The following is a 20,949-nucleotide window of genomic DNA, read 5'->3' as shown; positions in this document are numbered from 1 at the left end:
GACCACAGCGGGGAGTCCAAGGAGGGAGGGAAGAAAGGGAGGGAGGGAGGGAGGAATGGCGCACGCGGGGGGGGAGGAGCGGGAGGAGGGGAGAACAAGAGAAGGTGGGAGCGTCGGGAACGCGGGGGGCAGCGCGCAAGCGGCTCGCTCGAGACGCCGGCTTGCATGGGGGAAGGGGGGCGGCGGCGGCGGCGGCGCAGGCAGGCAAGGGGGGACGCAGGGGGGACGCCAAGGGGGCGGAGCAGAGCAAGCCGCGCCTCCTTGGCTGCTCTGCATTCCCTGTGCATTCCATGCGGGTTCTGCCGAGGGGCGGGGGTGGGGGGGGAGGTTGGTGGAAGCGCCGTAGAGAGATGTGGGATCAACCAACTGCGGAGGAGGAGGAGGAAGCCACTGCGGTGAGCTCATACGCTTTGGCGACCCCTGCTGACCGCCCGGGTGGTTCCCTTGCGCACCTTGGGCGCGTGTGCCGGAGTGGCGCGTAGCTGAACCCCCACCCACCCCCCGCCGCCATCGCAGAGACGGTGGTGGTGCACTTCCAGAGCCCACGACCGAAAAGGCTGGAATCTGCAGTCTCGAGAAGACTGCCTCTCTGGAACGAGCCGTTTGCAGATCCCCGTCACAAGGGACTATGGGCACGGAATGGCTAATTTTCTTCTGCTGGTTTCTCCACCAGGCTTCCCGTGCTTAAAGCATACGGTATTTCGATGTTCTGCTCTGCACAGCATACTGCATTTGTTAACGGCTGCGTACCGTGTAGGTTACTAAGGACACGTGCGTTGCATATATTACTGTTCAAGCCGCTGGTTACTGTTCAGTCCTTTCTACCGCGAGACCTGCCTTGAATTCTTTATTGCTAAGCGCCCCGGTTGCTTCTCTGCTTTGCCTGTTCTCATGCGCCTTGTTATTCAACCCACATTTACCTAAAGTTTCTCAACATGGTCCTCCTGTATTCAGCGTGCAGATTGCCACCAGTGCACACCGCTTTCCAGTTAACGCGTCCCAGTTGTGAATATGACTCCTGTTTCAATTCCAATCTTGGTTTCTCTGCCATGGTTCACTGAGAAGAGCATATTAAAAACGTGGAAGAAATCCCAAGGCTGCACCAAAGTTTAGCTGCACCTATGCTTCGCATAACACCAATACTCAGCATATTCGCCTGGAAATGAATCTCATTTGTTTCCATTGTTCTATCCTTATCCAGGAAGTGCACTTAAGGTCACATTTTGCAATGCACACTTGAGAGTAGGTCCCATTGAACTCAGAAGGGCCTTATTTCCAAGTATAATTGGGTTGGGCTGTATGTCCGGTTGTATCCAAATATTCTGGCTTCCTGCTGAGTCCCATGCATGCCTCTTCAGAAATAGCTCCAACTAAATTCAGTAGGACTCACAATCAAATATTTCCGGGGATGTAGCTGTGTCCATCTGTTGCAGCAAAAAGCAACAAATAGTCTCGTGGCGCCATAAGGACTAAGAGACTTTATCATGACATAAGCTTTCGTTGACTTGAGCTCACTTCATCAGATGCATAAATCATTAGTCATCAGATAAATATGCACACATATGGATTTGAAGGGGTGGGTGTAAGGTTGGAATTAAATGACCATGCAAAGGATATATACAGGCTGTGACAACCTGATGAAGTGGGATTCTAGTCCATTATGGCTTAAGGCATGATCAAAATACTTTGTTCATTTTCCCAAGTAAGTGTGTGTATAAGGTTAGGTATGAGGTTGTCTTGTTTGAGGTTTGGCATAAGTTCTAAATGCAACAGACTATTGTGGTTAGGTCAAAGGCTTGACAAAAGTCTAATTTTAGGCCATGAATAAATGATATGTACTGCCTTTCTGTTCCTTCAGCTTCTCAAATTAACCACCAAAGCTGAACCCCATCACAATGACATTTGCCTTGTTTTCTGCACTGTTAGCTTATACTGTATTGCTTTTTTGTTTTTTGTTTGTTTGTTTTTTTTTTAAAAAATGACATGTTTATTCTCCATGGATAAAAATTTGCTGGCTACTTCTTTGTTATTTCTAGCTGAGTTATTTCTCCAGTTTATATATGGATAGCCTTCTGTAGAAATGCTGAAATAAAAAGAAAATAACGCTTTGTAAGAACAAGGTTGAAGAAGTGCTAATGTTGCATTTAAGAGTAACCGCTCCAAGGTTTATCCTGGAAAGGAAAAATACTCCCCCCATCTTTGGGCACTGGTTTTTTTTTAATTCATCCTGACTTGTTTTGAGGGAGATTAGACAACATTGGCTCTTCAATTAGCATTCAGTCTTATTTGTTTGCGGGGAGATTAGATGATGTTGTATCAAAGCAAGGGTCACCCCACAACTTCCCAGTGCATTTTCCTGACTCTTTCCTTATCACAAAGAATCCAAAATTTTGGGGAAGTGGGTTTGTTGCACAAAATGTCCCAATCAACTATAATTGCACATCCAGAATTTTCCAGTGTGTGATTGAATTGATCTTGAAAATAGAAACAACCTGGAAGCACCCATTGTGTGTAAACATACCCGTGTGATGGGAGTGGGGAACCAGTGTGGTTAAGAGCGGTAGATTCATAATCTGGTGAACCGGGTTCGCTTCTCTGAAGTCTCTCAGCCCCACTCACCTCACAGAGTGTGTTTTTTTGGGGGGGGAGGAAGGGAAAGGAGAATGTTAGCCGCTTTGAGACTCCTTCGGGTAGTGATAAAGCGGGATATCAAATCCAAACTACTACTACTACTACTCCTCTTCTTCTTTTCAGCCTGAGGGCCACATTATCTTCTGAGCAATGTTCCAGGGGCCACATGTCAGTGATTGCGGGTGGCAAAGGCTAAAGTGGGCAGAGCAAAATATGCACACTCACACATCCCTCTCTACCCTCCTTCAAATAGATTGTTTCTGTGCATTTCTTACCTAGGTATCCACAGTGATGCATTTATTTGGCCTCTACTAGAGCCAGGGCCTTTTCAGTACTGGCCCCAACCTGGTGGAACGCTCTTTCCCAGGAGACCAGGGCCCTGCGGGATTTGTCATCTTTCCGCAGGGCCTGCAAGACAGAGCTGTTCCGCCTGGCCTTTGGGTTAGACTCAGCCTGACCCCTGTGTTTTTCTCCCTCATGGCTTGGATTTATGGCCTACTTGAAATGAGGCTGCACTTTAAATTTTAATACTGTATTTTAATCTGTATTTTAATTAATTGTTTTTATGTTTTCTTGTAATTCTGTTGGTGTCAGCCGCCCTGAGCCCGGTTTTTGACTGGGGAGGGCGGGGTATAAATAAAAATTTATTATTATTATTATTTATTTATTTATTTATTTATTTATTCATTTATTCATTAACTTCCTTTGAGTGTATTTATGCCCAACTTTTCTACCCAAGGCATCTTATACTATAAAACAGAGCAAACAATGTCAGTGTTGATTCCATAACATTTCAGTTAAAACAATACTGTCAAACCTCGGTTGTCGAACGTAATCCATTCCAGAAGACCATTCGACTTCTGAAATGTTTGACAACCGGAGCAGTTACTTCAGGAACCGAAACGTTTGAAAACGGAGCTGTTCGACAACCGAGGTTTGACTGTAATATAAAAAGAACTAAGTTCAAATGTGTGGCAGATAAAATACCAATAATAAGGCAGACAGATCCAGCCATGCTTCCTGAAATAGATGCATCTTTAAAAGGCAGTGAAAAACTTGGCAAAGGTGCCAAATTAATCTCCCAGGACGGAGAGTTCCACTGCACAGTCACAAAGGAGGGAGAGTGATATTGCACTAATGTCCTGCTTGTTTAGTCACTGCAACAACAGAATGCTGAACTATGTAAGCCTTAAATCTGATCCAACAGGGCTCTTGTGTTGTCTCCTGTGTTTCCACCACCCAACATGCAGGAGAACCTCCTCAGACAATGTTCGGCTCATACAGGAAGAGAAAGTCCTTCAGGTATCCTGTACCTGAGGCAGCAGCTGTATTCAGGGAATGGCCTTCTCACTGACACAGAACACCTTCTCTCTTTCCTTTCTCTTCCACACAACAACTGATTGTATTATAGTTGGTTGATGTGACACTTGATGCATGACCAGATGTTGATGAAATCAATCCTTCTCCAACCACACGGCAAAGCAGTTGTTTGTATCATCAAGAATGCAGGCTGCTACTCAGCATGCAGTGAAAATTGTGCTTTATTATTTTTATTGCTCACTTTATCATACCACTGCTATCTAAGCTGAACAAATGAAAGTATTAAAGGATTCACTTTCTCATATCAGGAGCTTAAATAAGAATTAACTGAACAATTGAACAGTTATGGAGACACCCTCCACAGGTGATCAAAATGCCCCAAAGTAAATAAATCCTCCTAAATGATCAAAAGCAGTACTATAAATAACACAGTTTGTTATAATTATCCTTTGGATCCCATACTTTTAAAATTGAATTAAGTTTAATAGAGTTGATGTTAAACATTTTTGTTCTGGACAATAAAAAAGAATGGTTAATGAACTTACAGGGCATTGCAATTATAGATAGCTACCAGTAATAACAGTTATATCAGGGCCCTTCCAGACCAATATTTTATTATGGATGTATTCTGCAGCATATTCTCGACACAATAATAGTGCACTAATGATGGGTTTATTCAGCTTTTGTCTGTTATGTGATGCTTCCCCAGTGTTACGCATCATAGCTGTCTGGAATGGCTATAGCTCAACAACAACAACAACAACAACAAAAATTTTATTATTTGTACCCTGCCCATCTGGCTGGGTTTCCCCACCCACTCTGGGCAGCTTCCAACAGAAGACTTAAAACAGAATAAAACTTCAGACATTAAAAACTTCCCTAAACAGGGCTGCCTTCAGATGTCTTCTGAAAGTCAGATACAGTAGTTGTTTATTTCCTTGACATCTGAAGGGAGGGCATTCCACAGGGCGGGTGCCACTACCGAGAAGGCCCTCTGCCTGCTTCCCTGTAACTTCACTTTTCGCAATGAGGGAACCGCCAGAAGGCCCTTGGCGCGGGATCTCAGTGTCTGGGCTGAACGATGGGGGTGAAGATGCTCCTTTAGGTATACTGGGCTGAGGCCGTTTAGGGCTTTAAAAGTCAGCACTAACACTTTGAATTGGGCTTGGAAATGTACTGGGAGCCGATGTAGGTCTTTCAGGACCGTGTTAAATGGTCTTGGCGGCCACTCCCAGTCACCAGTCTAGCAGCCACATTTTGAATTAGTTGTACTTACTGGGTCACCTTCAAAGGTAGCCCCATGTAGAGCGCATTGCAATAGTCCAAGCAGGAGATAACTAAAGCATGCACCACTCTGGTGAGACAGGTTGGGTCTCAGCCTGCATACCAGACGGAGCTGGTAGACAGCTGCCCTGGACACAGAATTAACCTGCGCCTCCATGGACAGCTGTGAATCCAAAATGACTCCCAGGCTGCACACCTGGTCCTTCAGGGGCACAGTTACCCCATTCAGGACCAGGGAGTCCTCCACACCCGCTCACCCTGCCCCCCCCCAAACAGTACTTCTGTCTTGTCAGGATTCAACCTCAATCTGTTAGCCGCTATCCAACCTCCAACCACCTCCAGGCACTCACACAGGACCTTCACTACCTTCACTAGTTGTGATTTAAAAGAGAGGTAAAGCTGGCTATCATCCGCATACTGACGAAGACCCAGCCCAAACCCCCATTGATCTCTCCCAGCAGCTTCATATAGATGTTAAAAAGCATGGGGGGAGGATGGAACCCTGAGGCACCCCACAAGTGAGAGCCCAGGGGTCCGAACACTCATTCCCCAACACCACTTTCTGGAGGAAGGAGCAGAACCATTGTGTAACAGTGCCTCCAGCTCCCAGCCCCTCTAGATGGTCCAGAAGGATGTTGTGGTCGATGGTATCAAAGGCTGCTGACAGATCCAGCAAAAGCTGAACAAAAATAAACCAGAACGTTTATGGTATAAAAAGTTATGGGATTTCACAAGGAAGTTAAGGGATATATACTGCTTGGAAGCAAAGCTGTTTGACCACCCCAAAACCTTTGTAGGGAATGTACAAACAGCATTGAAAAATAGGATCGTGTGAGACTGCCCTTATACAGTGCCGTAGCAACAGAAGGGCTAGCCAGGTGTTTTTTTTTTTGCTGTGGATGAAGCCTCCAGAGGGGTGCCATTGAGGCTCCCAACCTGTGTGCATGTGTGCAGATATGGGTGTGTGTGTGCCAAACTGGGTCTTTAACCTGGGTGAAATAAAGTCTAATTTTGCCACTGCCTTATAGCATCATAAGCACAAATCACCATCAGTGTGCAGCAACAAAGATATCTGGAGGAGCCCTCAAAGAAACAGATATAGCTGGGACAAAATGTCTTCCCTATTCTGCAAATAAATTCTATTGAAAGGGGTTCTGTGCAGACAGGATGCAAACGTTATTGAACTACTCTAATATATGACTATTCCATATTATACCTGGGTTATTTATTTTCTTGTTGTAATTGGTAATGAACAATAAGATAGCATAAACTTATTGGGCTGGATACAGAGTGACAGTGCACTCCTATACATGTTGACTAAGTACTACTGAGCTAGGTGAGGGACACACCTCAGGGCAAGTGTTTCTTAGGCTGAAATCCTAAATTAGGCAGCAACCCTAATCCCACTTATCAATTAGCTTCTAGGTAGTCATGGTTAGGATTGCACAGTCTTTTTCTTTTTTTTGTCCCATTGAAATCACAAACTTATGACAGGAGCCCAGTCTAGTCATTTTTCATGGGATCAATTTCAATCTGTTACCTCTGAGGATGTGGACAGGCTTCTTGGACGAGTTAAACCAACCAGTAAGTTTCCGAGCACAATTCAAAGTGTTGGTGCTGACCTTTAAAGCCCTAAACGGCCTCGGTCCTATATGAAGGAGCGTCTCCACTCCCATTGTTCAGCCTGGACACTGAGATCCAGCACCGAGGGACTTCTTGCAATTCCCTCATTGCGAAAAGTGAAGTTACAGGGAAGCAGGCAGAGGGCCTTCTCGGTAGTGGCGCCCGCCCTGTGGAACGCCCTTCCATCGGAGGTCAAGGAGATAAACAACTATCTGACATTTAGAAAACACCTAAAGGCAGCCCTGTTTAGGGAAGTTTAGGAATATCTGTGACATTTTACTGCACATTTCGGTATTTGTTGGAAGCCGCCCAGAGTGGCGGGGGAAACCCAGCCAGATGGGCGGGGTATTAATAATAATATTAATAATAATAATAATAATAATAAGTGTGCTATTCAGAATTAAGTCCCAAAGAGTTCATTGCAGCCAGATTCTGGATCAAATGCTATATCTTCTTAAAATATTTAGAGCAATATCCATACTCTCTCACCCACAATATTATAAGCAAAGTTATACTAGAACCAGGAAGGAAGAATAAGGCTCAGTTCACAAGCAGAGGCAACACTTATATGGGACTTCTCTTGGGGCTATTTGGATAAAAGGAGGGGGTTCCTTTCCACCACCTTGAAGGATAGGGGGTGTCTCCACCCCTATCGTTCACTGAGGTCCAGCTTCAAGGACCTTCTGGCGGTTCCATCACTGCAAGAAGTGAGGCTACAGGGAACCAGGCAGAGTGGCGCTCGCCCTATGGAACACCCTCCCATCAGATGTCAAGGAAATAAACAACTATCTGACTTTTAGAAGACATCTGAAGGCAACCCTGTTTGGAAAAATTTTTAATGTCTAATGTTTTACAATTTTTTTATGTGCTGTAAGCTGCCCAGAGTGGCTGGGGAAACCCAGCCAGATGGGTGGGGTATTATTATTATTATTATTATTATTATTATTATTATTATTATTGGTGGGATAAGGGTAGACTGGTTTACTGTTACCCAGAGAGGGGAAAGGAGCAGGAGGCAAACCTTTTAAGCAGTTATTTGTGGAAGACAGCAAGCTACAGTAGTATCTGTACTGCATCTATGCCACGCCTTCCAAAAACCCCACTGTACTATTTGGGAACAGCGAAGTCTATAGGTTTAGAGGAAAAGCACAGAACCTAGAAACATAGGAACCTGCCTTATACTGATTCAGATCATTGGTCAATCTAGCTTGATATTGTCTACGCTGACCAGCAGTAACTCTCCAGAATTTCAGAGATGGCTCTCAGCCACCTCCAACTGGAAATACCAGAGATTGAACCTGGGACTTTTCGCATGTATGCAGAGCAGATATTACCACTGACCCATGGACCTTCCCCTACAAAATGAATAAGCCTTACTCATATGCAATGTTCTGTGCTTATTTCAGCGAGATTCATTTGTGCATACTCATTGTCCACCCCCAAAACAGCACTTTAAAGGTGGAAGAAGAGTAATATGCCTGAAGGATAAAGGACCTGAGTGACTCAGAGGGATTTGGATCAAATCCCTTGGTTGCACTGAGGCATGAATCATATGCTCCCTCTGTGTCCATAAAGAGATGATAGTATGTTCCAAACTCCATGTGATTATCTTTATACTGATGATGCAAAACTGAGTCTCCAGCAGCTACTTTAAGATAAACAAAATATATTATGTTCTATATACTGATAAGGCTCCATTTGGTATGATGGGTGGGAGCGGACTTGGAAAAAAGTCAAAACATGAAACTAAAGACTTACACCGGTGACCATTTCCCACCTACCCCCAAACCATAAATACCCTGTTACAACTGTAGGGAGACCACTGTAAAAACATAAGCAGGCTGCCATGGGAATATTCATTTTAAATATTTCTTGATATGGCAAAGCCTTGCTGTAGGTGTGCAAGGAGGAAAGGTGTATAACATTTGTATAGATCATCAGGGGGTTTGGGCTGCAGTATGCAGATGACACCCAGCTCTACCTCTCTTTTAAATCAGAACCAGTGAAGATGGTGAAGGTCCTGTGTGAGTGCTTGGAGGCGGTTGGAGGATGGATGGCGGCTAACAGATTGAGGTTGAATCCTGACAAGACAGAAGTACTGTTTCTGGGGGACGGGGTGGGCGGGGTGGGGGACTCCCTGGTCCTTAATGGGGTAACTGTGCCCCTGAAGGACCAGGTGTGCAGCCTGGGAGTCATTTTGGATTCACAGCTGTCCATGGAGGCGCAGGTTAATTCTGTGTCCAGGGCGGCTGTCTACCAGCTCCATCTGCTATGCAGGCTGAGACCCTACCTGCTCGCAAACTGTCTCACCAGAGTGGTGCATGCTCTAGTTATCTCCCGCTTGGACTATTGCAATGCGCTCTACGTGGGGCTACCTTTGAAGGTGACCCAGAAACTGCAATTAATCCAGAATGCGGCAGCTAGACTGGTGACTGGGAGTGGTCACCGGGACCATATTACACCGGTCCTGAGAGATCTGCATTGGCTCCTCCCAGTACGTTTCCGAGCACAATTCAAAGTGTTGGTGCTGACTTTTAAAGCCCTAAACAGCTCAGCTCAGTATACCTGAAGGAGCGTCTTCACCCCCATCGTTCAGCCCGGACACTGAGAGTCCACCCCAAGGGCATTCTGGCGATTCCCTCATTGCGAAAAGTGAGGCTACAGGGAACCAGGCAGATGGGCTTCTCGGTAGTGGAGCCTGCCCTGTGCAATGCCCTCCCATCAGATAATCAAGGAAATAAGCAGCTATCCTATTTTTAAAAGACATCTGAAGGCAACCCTGTTTAGGGAAGTTTATAATATTTAACACTGTATTGTTTTTAACACTTGATTGGGAGCCGCCCAGAGTGGCTGGGGAAACTCAGCCAGATGGGAAGGGTATAAATAATAAATAATGTTGTTGTTGTTGTTGTTGTTGTTGTTGTTGTTGTTGTTGTTGTTGTTGTTGTTGTTGTAATTCTTTGGTTTTTAAGTTCCAGGGTCTTTACTTTCAGATGAGTATAGATGTATCAGGGTTTAACAATAATCATATCAGTTTTTAGGGCTCTGCTGCTTTTCAGCTGATGATTCTACCTTGATGGGTTTGTCAAATCTCCTCTACTTACCCTGACTTTGCTGAGGATTGCTATACAGTATTTCCCCATGTAAATATAAAATGTGCCCCATGTATTCATAGCTCCAGAAGTTATTTTTATTTAGGAGGCAGGCTCACTCTGCACAATCTGATACTTCTCTAATATTCCTTTGGAAGACTCAGCTTTTTATTGTCACTTTAAGTATGCCATTCATGGCTGCCAGATTGTCACTACTACTGGCACTGGTGAGTGCTTGGTCAAAATGCGCCACTGTTGCATACCTGCCAACATTTCTCCAATGAAAATAGGGGTGTCCATAAAATAATAATGATAATTTTATTACATACCCCACCTATCTGACTGGGTTGCCCCAGCCACTCTGAGCGGCATTAAACATTTAAAAACGTCCCTATACAGAGCTGTCTTCAAAAATCTTCTGAAGGTTGTATAGTTACTTATCTCCTTGGCTCAGGGGTTGATTGACTCCAACATTTCTCCAATGAAAATAGGGACTAAGGAAAAGCGGGACATTCCAGGATCAAATCAGAAACCAGGACAGTTGCTCCTTGTGGCCTTGACATTTTGACTTTCCCAAACAAGGACTTTTAAGGTTGGAGCTGATCTACTTGTTGGAACATTGAACTGCCATTAGTTCCTTTTCAGGCCATCCAGAAGATTCATGAAACAGAGATTGAAATCTGGGTATCTTGATGTCAAAATTCCATTGGGACCACACCAGCACAACTATACACATAGAGAGTTTCTCTCAGGGACTTATTTCAGGAATATTTGGACTGCTTGGCTTTGAGATACTGAGTTGCATATGTCATTATTATTTTGGCATTGTATATATTATTTAAGATTTCATGTAATAGAAGGTGTTGAAATGCTGTACATTATTGTTAATGAGTTTTTGTAAACCACAGAGTTGTTTAGTTTGTGATTTATCTCTCTGTATTCCTTGAGCGTGATATTGGACTCCAAGTCTCATCAGCCTTATCCACCATGGTCAATAGTCAGTGATGATGGGAGTTGCAGCCCCAAACTTCTGAAAGGCATCAAGCTAGAGAAGGCTGGTCTACATTGGTTACCAGAAAGTCTCCAGGGTTTCAGATGGTATTTTCTAGACCTGGAGATACCAGGGTCTGAACATGAGACCATTTGCATGGAAAGCATGTGCTCTACCACTGAGCTATGCCCCCCCTCCTGACTTGACTGAAGCACCCAGCACATACAAAAGGAATTAAAGAAATGTTTAAAAATAACTAATGCTTCAAAAATATATGTACAGGGTGTGATTCACTTAAAGCGTTCCACCAGTTGGGAGCCCTGCTCAAGGACTTTGGATGATTGTGCAGTAAGGTTCCTCTCTCCCCACCTCACGGTCCCCAAAATAGGTTTGGGTGGGTCAGGAGAACCCCTAGAACTGGGGGGGAAAGGGAGAAATCTCTGTCTGACAAGCCAAAATGCTTGGTGTGGCAGAATGATCACCTTCATGCAACGTTGAATTCCTCCCCTGCTGTTTTCAAGCAAACATCTAGAAGGGAGAATCATTCATACCCTCTGACATCCATGTTTCCCCTCTAAAACAAACACAGTTGAAATTTTTATTGATAGAAAACATGGGTTTAACAGAGCCGCCTGGGTTGAGGATCTCCCTTCCAAGAGAGTTTAATTGCTCTCCTAATTGATTATACATTTAGGTAGGCAAAAATTTCCTTCCACCAGGCTTTTGATTGAATTTCTACCTGCTTGTAGATTTGTTTTGTTTCTCTTCCTAATGCTTTCTGTTTTCATAACCTTTTAAAATGGAATTTATAATGTTGTAAAGCACCTTGGAGTCCTTATTGAGGACTAAGGGGCAATCAATCAATCAATCAATTCATATCAGTGATATATTGCAAACTCCCACAAACATGTCAAGGCATTCTGGGATTATTGCTCTCTGCTACTGACATCTGACTCAGCTGTCCTTCTCTGAACAAGGTCCTTAGTAACATGTCCTGAACTGCCTTGACCAAAGGTGACAATCCTAAAAATAACTCCTGTTGTGTCATTACATTGCAGTTTATGTGCAACACTGTCTGTACTTTGACAATGATGGTGTTCATTCTCTTAAAATATCTTCCAGGCATTCCATTCTTAAGGACATTTTGTTGACGTCAATGGATTCAAGTATTAGACTAAAAACACAAACACACATGAAAACTCCAAGGCCCATTGATCTTTTTATACTTCTGAACAAAGTACTTTTACACTTTGTGCTGCACAGAATTATGCCAGCGTTTACAGCAAAAATTATGAGCAACAAATGACTTTTAACCCTCAGTTCTGCTCATTTACATTGCATAGATCTTATTTATAAAAAAGAGGATTGTGCTGTAAGAATAAGGAATCTTACAGAACAACTCTAGACTTGAGACCTGTCAGTTGAGGAGCTTCAGGATTTGGCAAAAGCCCCAAGACATCAGTGGAGTGTTAAGTCTCCTCAACTTAACATATTGAAAAATATGTTCCCTGTCCTATGGAGTGAACTACTGATCAATATGGGCCTACAGTTACCTTTGTTCCATGCCCTGCCCCATGCCCTTAGCTCCTTGGTAACTGAATCATTTCCTTCCATGGATGGGTCTGCTTGGCCCTTGGTCCCAGGAAGTGAGCTATGTGTGCTCTCTGCAAGTGCCCTGCCAAGGTAGCTATGGGAGTGCTGTGTTGTGTGGATTCTCCTTCATCCTCTTTCTGTACTGTGCTAAAAAAAACAATGGTGGGGGGTTGCATAAGGGGATTCAAATTCATGCCTATTGTTTCGCCTGGAAACTTCCAATAAGTAGCCTCACTGCTGGCTGTGCCACTGGGGCTGATGACTGTGGGTGCTGTGATTGTGGGGGTGGTGTGATGCAGCGGGAGCGGCCCTGTCGCTGTGAGTTTATTGGTTCCCTCCATCTATGGGCAGCATGTGGGCACTGTCAGCAGCACAGTCTCTGATTGGTTGCCAGGGATGTAGTATGTCTGTCATTTTTACTCTATTTGTTCTGTTGTGTCCTTCCATTCTTGGGCCAATCACATGTAGCAGGCATCCCCAAACTTGGCCCTCCAGCTGTTTTGGGACTACAAATCCCATCATCCCTAGCTAACAGGACCAGTGGTCAGGGATGATGGGAATTGTAGCCCCAAAACATCTGGAGGGCTGAGTTTGGGGATGCCTGACATACATACCTGCCAAGTACATACATACCTGCCTGACATACATACCTGCCTGAGAAATAAGGGACTGGACCGGAAGTAGCAGACCGGAAGTAGCGCTGCCGCCATTTTGGAACTGGGCGGAGCATGCTCAGAAGTGACTTTTGATGCTGCTCTGCCCTGTTCCAAAATGGCCGCCGCACCAGAAGTCGCGCTGCAGCCATTTTGGAACTGGGCAAAGCAGCATCAAAAGTCGCTTCTGAGCATGCTCCGCCCAGTTCCAAAATGGCCGCCGCGCCAGAATAAACCGGGGGGAAACAAAAAAAAATATCCGTTTTTTCCCGGGGAATACGGGAGACGTGGCAGCTATGCTGACATATAGGATGCAGCAGCTACTCTACAAGAATCTCGCCTACTGTACCTCCACCCAGGTGTAATTAAGAGTACAGTGGTACCTTGCAAGACGAAAATAATTCGTTCCGCGGGTCGTGCCGTCTTACGAAAAATTTTGTCTTGCAGAAACAAACGGCAGGCGGCAAAAAAAAACGTATTGCAAGACACGACCATAGAAAGCTTCGTCTTGCGAGGCAACAAAGAATCGCTAGACGCTTTCGTCTAGCGAATTTTTCGGTGCGCGAGGCATTCATCTTGCGAGGTACCACTGTACAGGATTGTTCTGAGCCTTAGGACAGATTTGTGTATGCACTATCATGACTCAAGCTTACTTGTTTTATATGTAAAAAGTAAAAAGTACACATGCAACGCACCTAATTCTATTAACACATCACTAAAATCAGCCTCATGCAAAGCTGCTCTTCCTCATTCAAATACTTTAATTTTGTGCTTATCCAAAGGTTTGCAGCCACAGTTACCTTTCAGGAAAGGCATTTAGGCTATGCATCCACAAATCAGAGTATTTTGTTGACTTCAAAGACTTTGCTCCAGGAAAACTAGTTGACAGCCTCAGAAGTTACTTTGCATATGGTTATGTATAGGAGGCATATTGTATTTCAGTTCTACATATTATTTTCACTTACAGAATACATACATTCCTAATAAGGCATATTCAAGTTAGGAATGTGATCGGCTACCGTTACAGAACCATGGTCCTGTTTCTCACTCAATATATTTTTTTAAGTCTCTAGTCTTTTTCCTGGAGTGCCATGCCAGCTTTTTGACTGCAGATGAAACCTGTCTCAGACACTGGGCTTTTCTTTGAAGATGTGGCTTAGGTAATGTGGAAAAAATGCAACCAAGATGTTTCAAACACAAATGGAATCGAAGCATTCCAATCGCAGAGGGAAATGTTGCAAAATGTTGCCTTACTGAGTTTTCTTTTAATATAAAAAAGATGGAACACAATTTAGACAAGTGTATCTTTTTTGTTTGTTTTCAGGCAGCTACTGGAAACTTACTTTTAAAGAGAGTTTTCCCTGACCATTTTATCTTGTTTACTATACATAACTTGTGCAACTTTGTGTTTTTGGGATCTGTTGTTTAGATTGAGGTTGTTGTTGTTTACTTTCCTGTTGTATACTGCTTTGGAAACAATGGTTTGAAGTGGCTTATAAATCCCAGTCGCCTATCCCAGTATGCTGGGGGTAGTCTAGGTGTGGTCTCAGTGGTGGTCTTGATTCTGGTTCAAGTACCACTGCACCACACTGGTTTTCAGCCCAGCGATCCAGTTTCTAGTGCACCCAAATAGTCCTGCTTTCCAGCCTTAATTCCCCTTTGAACTCACATCCAGCCGACTAGTGTCTCTGTCCCTGATCCCATGTTATTTTCTTTTAATATGCAGACCTGCTCCAAGCAATGGAACTTCAATCGGATATCACAGCTGCACCATTCCTGCTTCTAAAAGCTTGGGCTAGGCTCCAACAAAGACAGCCTGGCAGCAGACACTTGGAGCGACTTGCTGACTATACAGCAATATGGGACATGGTCTACTCTATTATAATCGGGAGTAACTGCCAACAGCAGGTGTGGTGGCAGGACCCCCCCTCCTGTGAAAAGTTGTCCATGAGCCTTTGGCACTGTCTACCAGATCCATGAGCAAGACCCCCAGGTAACCTAGGTGTTGACTCCAGCTTTCTGTATTCTCTCTGCTCTGTAACACAGACAAATATAACATTTCCCGACAGCATGGCTGTAATAGAAAAAAAGAAGAAAAAGTTAACTAGCTCTTTATGGGGCAGCAAGTAGGAGCTATGCATAGACGATGTTCTCCAGAAAGGAACCCTTGTTTCGGAACATCAGTAATGGAGGGTGGCCCTAAATTAAAGAGAATAAATCTGTTCATTGTGCATTTATGAACCTATTCATAGCAAAGGGTTCGTCTTTGCCCCTCGTCCAATGAAGGAGTATATTCCATGCTACAAATTATCATTTGTAATCCAATACCTTTCTATAACTATCACATGCAGCATACATGGAAAACACTAGCTCATATATTTGTTCACCCTCTTGTTTTTTCATTAGCTTCATCTTGCCAGATATAACGCATTACAGACTTCTCACACAGTTGGTTTGGTTTTTTAAAAATTTGCTATGGTTTTCATCAGCATCTTAATTTAGGTCTATGATATCATTGACCTCATCCTTTCACTTTGCAGATCAGAGTCCTTGTTTCGCATCCTGCCTCTTAATGGGACTATTTACCACCAGTCTGTATATACGTGCATTAAGGGATGCAATTTCATCACTTATATCGCTGCTCAGTTGACTTCTCTCAACTTTGTTGGAAGTACTGTACCTCACTTCTCATTTATACCGGGGATGCAGCTTGGCATCCAAATGGACAAGGATTAGGAAAAAGCTATCTTTGCAATTCCATGTATTTAATTACGTGGTCTGCTCAGAAGCCACAGTCATCTATATAGCTCTTTAGTTTGAGTGCCAACAGTAAACTTGAAGATATATATAGACAACCCCACCCCCTCCCAATGTCTCCATTCTGATGACATCATCAGCTGGCCAACTACTGCTCAAGTGGCAATCAAGAGCTTTTCTTTTTCATAAAAATTATACCCCTGGTCTTTGCTGATTTTGTGCCATCAAAATCATTTAGAAAATGATTGGATATCACCCCAATCTCAAGAGCCCTGCTGGATCAGGTCAACGATCCACCTAGCTCAGCATCCTGTTCTCATAATGGCCAATAGATTACCTATGGAAGGGCCACAAGAAGGACATGAATGCAACAACACTCTTCCCACTTGTGATTCCCAGCAGCTGGTTTTCCAAGGCACACGGACTTCAACAGCAAATGTAGAAGAACATTGTCAGCTTGGTAGTGGCCATGCATAGTCTTATCCTCCATGAATTTTTAAAGCCATCCATGATGGTGGCCATTGCTACACCTCATGGCAGGGAATTCCATATTTTAATTATACATTATGTGAAGAAAGACACCCCTTAAGATTTTTACCAATTCCCCAATCTTCCTGCATCCCTCCCCCCCATTTTATTATTTTATTTTACTTTTTGCTCCAGGGGGCTAAGGGAACCTTCAGAACAGCATAGGGCCTGGTGAAGGGTGCTGTAGATTATGGGGTTTTGTGTGTGTGTGTGGCAAAAATCACCCCTTCAAGAGCGTTCCATTAATAGAACCATATCATTGGGGAGTGGGATGGGAAAGAGACTGTCATGTGTGACGAGCTCTTTTTATTTTCCCAATTTTTACCCACAACAGAAACTTGCTGCAAATCTGATGTGTACACAAGATGACATAAGATATGGGTAGGCTTCTTGTGGTGTTTCCTACACTGAAGTGGTAGCCCTCATGTAGGAATTCTGTCTTGTGTGAAACATCCCTCAAGTTGGAAAGTCAAAGGGATGATAATTGGTTCTTAAGTACTTGTCTCCTTGCAGCATTTGCTTCCTGGCAGCAGCCTAAGCCAAAGTCACAATTTGGATTTCAAATTTAGCAAGTGATACATCATCCATGAGATGCATAATACACAGAACCACAATTGCAAAAATACCCTTTAAATGTTTTAGAAGGAACATCACAAACATGTTGCCAGATGAATTAACGTTTCTATAAAAAGACAGAAAGGGTTCTATAATATTCTATATCACTAGCACATGCTGTTATAATTACTATATCTAGCAGTAAGCTCCAGGGAAAGGTAAAATCTATACGATAAATTATAGTGACGTATTCACAATAGACCTCCCCTTCACAGTTTAAAGAATATGACATATTTTGACCATTTTAGAGATAATAAAGCATTAGTTCACAGCTCCGCTCAGTGAACTATTCTGCAAAGTCTTCAACAGCCCCATCCTATGGTTCATGGTAAGAGGGATGCCATGTCACCTTTGCTTACACCAACTAACCAAAGCAATATTCTAGACTGTGCAAGCAGCAATAAAAGTAAAGGTAAAGGGACCCCTGACCATTCTCTCTGTGGTTGCGGCGCTCATCTCGCATTATTGGCCGAGGGAGCCGGCGTATAGCTTCCAGGTCATGTGGCCAGCATGACAAAGCCGCTTCTGGCGAACAGCACACAGAAATGCCGTTTACCTTCCCGCCGGAGCGGTACCTATTTATCTACTTGCACTTTGACGTGCTTTCGAACTGCTAGGTTGGCAGGAGCTGGGACCAAGCAACGGGAGCTCACCCCATCATGGGGATTCGAACCGCCGACCTTCTGATCGGCAAGCCCTAGGCTCTGTGGTTTAACCCACAGCACCACCCACGTTTACTGTAGTTCAAATGCAGCAACAGGCTATAACTAAACACTGTTATATATGAACTCAATCTGAATGCATTTCCACAATCCAGTTGTCCATCCATTCATCAAAACCGAGTGAAAGAATTCAGGAAAATAGCCCCAGTATACCTTTTAGGAAATAGCCCCTGCACACAGGGGACTCTCTCACACCGAACTTCTGTTTCAATACCATACACATCCTGACCTACCTGACAAATGTATTGTTTAGTAGCAAAGAAGCATCCTAGGTTCTCTCCTGCTCCATGTGCCTTTAATAATTAACAAGTAACAGACCACTCAGAGAAACCAACTTCAAAGGTAACTGTGCACGTGAAAAAAGTCTGACTGCAAGGCCAATCTTACCATTAGGTTGAGTGATGCCATTCCATCACCTGTCTTAGAAGTACGGTAAGATTCAACTGCCCTTCTGGTCAGCTTCAGCATATGGAAAGGGAGATGAGGCGTCATTTCATCATTAGCTTCAGGTGGGCCAGCCTTGTTCCAAGTTGCTGATTGGCTCAGAGAACTAAGAACAGGAGAAGAGCCTTCTGAATCAGGCCAATGGGCCATCTAGTACAGCATCCTGTTCTCACAGCAGCCAACCAGACATGTGTGGGAAACCTGCAAGCAGGGCCTGAGGGCAAGAGCATTCTCCCCTTCTGTGGTTCCCAGCAGCTGGTATTCAGAAGGATACTTTCTCCACAGACTGAAGCAGGCATGTATCCTGTTTCACAGCAGACACTCTACTCTGAAGGACCCGTCTGTTTCAGGGATGGGGGACCTATGAGCTTCCAGATTAGCCATGCTAGGTGAGGCTGATGAGAGCAGGAGTCCAACATCATCAGGAGGACCACATCCCTACTCTGCCTTAAGGACTGCCTGATGCAAGTCCTCTTTAAAATAAAGAACCACGAGAAGAGAGAGCAGGGTCCTTGAAGATCTTCATCAGAAATTAACACCTGGAGAGCAAAAGGAGCAGACACATACCATAGGTCACCTGGTCACACTTTCCCCCACTGCTGTGAGTTGCATTTCGATTTAAATTATTGTAATTCTTTCTAAATGTTCATTTGTGCATATAAATCAGCATAAGCAAATGCTGTGCAAATCTGTGTGATATTTTGACTGCTTTTTGGGTGATACATCAGTAACGACACTAATGTAGACCCAAAGTAGAAAAGTATTTCCTTCTTAAATTGTCTGTTTTGCTGACATCTTTGTCTCTCTAGATTTCCCCCCAGAAAAATACCCTTTTGGGTGAAATACTTCAAAGTGGAGTGATAATATTCAATAATATCCACATGCCTAGACTAGGGCTTGAGGAGAGCTTTGATGCAGCACACATTTAAAGCCAAATCTACCAAATTCACACTTTCCAAAACTGTGTGCCAACCAACACACCATTGAAAGTCACACTTATCTGAATTTTGTGATACAGTACAATCCTCCAACCACTTGTTGGGTGAAATGCACTTATTGGGTGAAATTGTGCATAAGATATTACGGTAGTAAAAAGAACTCAATTCATTCTGGAAGTCTGTTCTTAACCTGAAACTGTTCTTAACCTGAAGCACCACTTTAGCTAATGGGGCCTCCTGCTGCCGCCGCGTCGCCAGAGCACGATTTCTGTTCTCATCCAGAAGCAAAGTTCTTAACCCGAGGTACTATTTCTGGGTTAGCGGAGTTTGTAACCTGAAGCATCTGTAACCTGAAGAGTTTGTAACCCACTGTATACAAAAAGCATTATATTAAAGATAGTTGCTTGCAAAAAACATGTGCATTAGTCAAAACTACATATTAAAAGAGTGTATTATGCTAATGAATTTCCATAAGCATTAAAAAGAAAACCACAAATTTCTGCAACGAGAGAGAGAGAACCAAATTTGAGATTGGAAAAATGAGAAACTGAGAGAACCAAAACTGACAGATGCTTCCACCTCTAGTCTTTGAGGCCCCCTCAAACTCATTTGCAGAAGACACTCCTTGCTTGGGGTGTTTAATCTAAAGCCAGCCTGGTCTAAAACAGGCCTGCTCTAGGAGCTTCTCTATCATCTTCAAGCCTGCCTAAATTGTGACCTGCAAAGCTGAAGCACCTTTTGCCATATTTTGTGGCGTACCAGCTGTTTACTATAGCGCTTGTTTTTTATGCTTGCCTGGTACTGCAAAATTGGCATAAAGGGAGAATGAGTTGTCCGGAATCTGGAAGGGCACAATAGGTGCTTCCAGCTTGGTGAGTAGCACAGGTTGTGCAGGCCTTATCCACTTATACTTAGTGCTGAGGCTTTATTTTAGTTATTTAGTGCCACCAGTGGGATTGGCACTTTGCAGAGTTACTTAGCCAAACAAAGAGCTTAAAACTAAAATTAGAACAGTGGCAGGGTAGAAGGAGGACACTTTGTAATGCTACCTTGCCAGAGTAGCACAGGTAAAGAAAATGTCCCCTTTGTTCACAGATGTGATCAAACCTTCGTTGGGGAGAAGAATGTGGGTCACATTTTATTTTCACTTTTAAAGGCTTTTCTGCCTTCTCTCGGTGACTTGAAAAAGTCACACCTGCTCAAACACTCCAGCTCTTGAAGCAAGAGGGACTCTGCCAAATTCGGAATGTGTCTCTACATGAAACGCATTTCACAGGTTTGCACAAATGCAGTGGCCGGGGTCCAAAGAGCTACTTTAGGGATACCTAAGGGAATGGGAAGGTCTAGCAGGTTTGCTGCCTTTCCCTCCCTGTTTAAACACTGCTTTTGAAATTACATCCCGTTTCAAGAGAGGGTGGGTATGCTTTGCAACATGGAGAGTTGCTGTTGGAAACACCCAGTCCAAAATGTTACCTTTGAGGCATGCAGAACTTGTTGGGCACCCCCCTTCGATCCCAGCCAGCAGCTCCATCGCAGAGAAAAAGGTGTGGTCACACTCGGAGGATACAGTCAGCATACATTAAATGGAAGTAATGCTAGCAATGTCAACTAGTTGATAATACCAGTGCCTTAAGGGATGCTCTTGGAAACAGTTTACTGACTGAACACCCTTAACACTGTAATTGTTAAGGGAAGTTGCCTTGAGCAATAGAATCATAGAGTTGGAAGAGACCACAAGGGCCATCCAGTCCAACCCCC

The 20,949-nt window shown here is 43.9% G+C and overlaps 1 long non-coding RNA gene across 1 annotated transcript; it reads left to right on the top strand.

The window, feature by feature from the left end:
* Nucleotides 1-23: 23 nt before the first annotated feature.
* Nucleotides 24-18,941, top strand: LOC148686345 (uncharacterized). Its single transcript, XR_015949350.1, has 3 exons — nucleotides 24-696; nucleotides 14,914-15,180; nucleotides 18,539-18,941. It is a non-coding gene; the product is annotated as an uncharacterized LOC148686345 (long non-coding RNA).
* The last annotated feature ends 2,008 nt before the right edge of the window (nucleotides 18,942-20,949 follow it).

This window comes from Zootoca vivipara, chromosome 3 (genome assembly GCF_965207765.1).
Source record: "Zootoca vivipara chromosome 3, rZooViv2.hap1.1, whole genome shotgun sequence".
In the NCBI taxonomy this organism is placed as follows: Eukaryota; Metazoa; Chordata; class Lepidosauria; order Squamata; family Lacertidae; genus Zootoca; species Zootoca vivipara.
The sequence above is the reverse complement of the archived record's forward strand: the minus strand, read 5'-3'. Positions and strand labels throughout refer to the sequence as shown.